Source organism: Argentina silus, assembly GCF_951799395.1.
Source record: "Argentina silus genome assembly, chromosome: Y".
In the NCBI taxonomy this organism is placed as follows: Eukaryota; Metazoa; Chordata; class Actinopteri; order Argentiniformes; family Argentinidae; genus Argentina; species Argentina silus.
This window is the reverse complement of record NC_139654.1, coordinates 47285190-47288088: the sequence shown is the minus strand read 5'-3', so window position 1 is coordinate 47288088 and position 2899 is coordinate 47285190. Positions and strand designations below refer to the sequence as shown.

The following is a 2899-nucleotide window of genomic DNA, read 5'->3' as shown; positions in this document are numbered from 1 at the left end:
CAGTAACTGTATCTGTGAGGAATTCTAGTACTGACTACCAAAGCGTTGTTTAATCCCTAACTTTTGAGTTGTTAAGTTTCACCGTCTTATCTACAAATTCTTTGCCATTGTCTGATGAAATTCGATCAGGAATTCCCCAGCGTGATATCACCTCACGGCATAAGAATTTAGCAACTGACAGGGCATCTTTTCTTTTGGTTGGGCATGCTTCTACCCATCTGCTAAACCTATCGACAACAAATCTATCGACAACAACAATATCTTTTGCCTCCTACAGGGCGAATCATATTCACGTAGTCGAGGACTAGTTCCTTCATTGGCCCACTTGGTGTTGGGATGTGTCCTGGAGGAGTTAATACTCCTCTTCTAATATTGTTTTTCAAACAGATTGTGCATCTACCTATGACATGGTCAATTTGTTCTAGTAGGTATGGTGCCCAAAATCCGTATTCTTTTGTAATTTTCCTTCTCACCTCCCCCCTCGCTACATGGGCGAGCCCATGAGCGTCATGTATCAACAGTCCTAGCTAGTTAGGAGGTGCAACTATCAAACCCTCATTGTTCCTCCAGAGGCCTGTAGCATCCTGACTCGCTCCTCTGACAAGCCACAAGTTCTTATCTAGTGTACTTGCTTCCTCTTGCAACATGTTCAAGTCTTTGGGAGTAATTGTCTCTTTTAACTCCACTTCGTGTGTCACCAAAAGAACTGCACCTGGTCTGTCTGCTCCAGTTGGCTGGGGGATGCTCAAAAATTGTTCCGTTCCCTCCTGATGTGGTATCTGAAGTTTTCAGGTGATGGGAATTCTCAAGTCTTGGTTCTGCCATCCTGGTAGATTGGTGATGGGCTGTTTCCTTACCCCATCTCAGTCGTGCTCCTGAGCGGAGTCAGTTAAAAGTGAATCAAAATATGTTTAGCTAAGTTTCGCAAAGTATCCTCCTTCTATGTCTCAAGATGAGCAACATATAGCTTACTTATAAAAGTTAGATTTAACTTTGAAACACTCACTATCGCAAAGTTCTGAATGGCAACACATGTTACTCCTCAAATGATTCGTCAGAGCTATTGTAGCTAACTATCGTAAACTATTTCAGTGCTGCTAGCAATCGTCGCCTTTTCCAAGTTGGAACTTCATCGCCACAACAGTGTCCAGTGTGCTATGGATTGTCCTAAACGAACTACACATTCCTGGCAATATTGCAACTTTTTCTGAGAGGCTTTGTGTCCTTTTTCATCATCTTGTTCTGCTTGTGGAAGAACTCCACATTGATGTCTCCACAGACAGGCAGTGGCTGGGGGAACTCAAAGTACATATGCTTGTCCCCTCGCCTTGTGTGCACTGTGTTGGACGTATGGATCTTGATTTTTAGTTGATAAACCACAAACTGCGGATCCCAATGCCAATTCCCTTTCTTGAAGGCCTGAGGAATTGGGTCACTCCTGTTTTTAACAGTACTGTCCCTGCAGGTGCCTCCACTAAGCATGGGGAGCGTCTCAAACACCATTTTGTGGAAGAGCAGAGCGATGGGCTTGTATTCTAGCTGGTTCTTCAGAAAGTAGCTGTAGTAGTAGACATAGCGTCGCTGGCTTGGGATTGTGACTCCCTTCTTGTCTCTTGTCCGCACTTCCCCGTAGAAGTCGAGTGCTTCCTATGCCTCCAGGAACTTCCCTCGGTGGAGGAGATAAGTGCAGATCATGACGCCGGTGAGGCCCTTCCCTGCCTTGCAGTGGATGGCCGCCACATGATGGTCATCCTCACTTAGCCACTGGTCCAGGTCTTCACAGAATGGCTTGATTAGCTCCAGCTGAGGCTGGTTGTGGTCTTCAAAGGGGTACTGTGCAACTCTGCAGTTAAACTTTGCGGTGTCGTAATGTCGCTCAGTGCAAAGATTATATATCTTATAATGATTTTTGTGTTTTGAGTCCAGAAACCGTACTACATCGTCTATGTTGTTTCTGTAGACACTCTCAAGTCTTTCTGCAGGAAAGCCCATAGCAATTATATTCGGATAAATATAGGTCAAGTCCAAGTCAAACCCATCTTCCTGGTATCTCCTTTTGTTTCGGCTGACAATTTCCTTTATTATTGCAGCCATATCTGTGACAGGAGTCCTTAAGGTATTGAGCTTAAGAGAGAGTATTGTTGTCTTTGTACGAAACGCTGCCAATATGTTTCTCCCTCGCAATCCCGTTGGTGTCACCACTAGCTAATGCTAGCTAGCTCTCTTTGTGGTTGTCTGGGATCTCAGGGTCAGACAACTGGGTGATGGAGGTCATGATAGGTGTCGTCTTAACTTTATTGGAGTGTATAGCGTCTCTATGTCTTCAAAATATACTTAGTATAAAATCTGTGTAAAAGTTTTGTTTCTATCTAGCTATGTGTTTTTTCTTTGGCTGGTTTGCCTGTTACAGCTGAGAACTCAATCTACAGTTGAAATAAGATTGCAGGTTTAAGAGGACATTCAGTCTCTTCCTTTCTCGGTTGCAGACTTCTCTGTAGTTATAACTTTATTTTTTGGATCCTTCTTTGTCTGTTTAGACACTACCAGCTGACACCCCCCTTTCAGATTCTCTGGGCACCCCTAAAACCCCCGTTCCGGGCCCCTGTTCGGGTTCACCGGTCCCTGTGATTGTTGTTGCTGTGGCCATTGCATTCGTCCCTGGGATGTATTCATTGGAGTTGGGTATTGTCCCTTGTAGACAGACAGACAGACAGACATTCATGCAGGCAGGCAGGCAGGCAGACAGGCAGACAGGCAGACAGACAGACAGACAGACAGACATGCAGGCAGGCAGGCAGGCAGGCAGACAGGCAGACAGGCAGACAGGCAGGCAGACAGACAGACAGACAGACAGACAGACATGCAGGCAGGCAGACAGGCAGGCAGACAGAAAGACAGA

The 2899-nt window shown here is 45.4% G+C and overlaps 1 pseudogene across 1 annotated transcript; it reads right to left on the bottom strand.

Moving 5' to 3' along the window:
• Window positions 1–1112: 1112 nt before the first annotated feature.
• LOC310823807 (phosphatidylinositol 3,4,5-trisphosphate 3-phosphatase and dual-specificity protein phosphatase PTEN-like) lies at window positions 1113–2128 on the bottom strand (annotated as a pseudogene). Its single transcript has one exon. The product of its transcript is annotated as a phosphatidylinositol 3,4,5-trisphosphate 3-phosphatase and dual-specificity protein phosphatase PTEN-like (transcript).
• Between the last annotated feature and the right edge of the window lie 771 nt (window positions 2129–2899).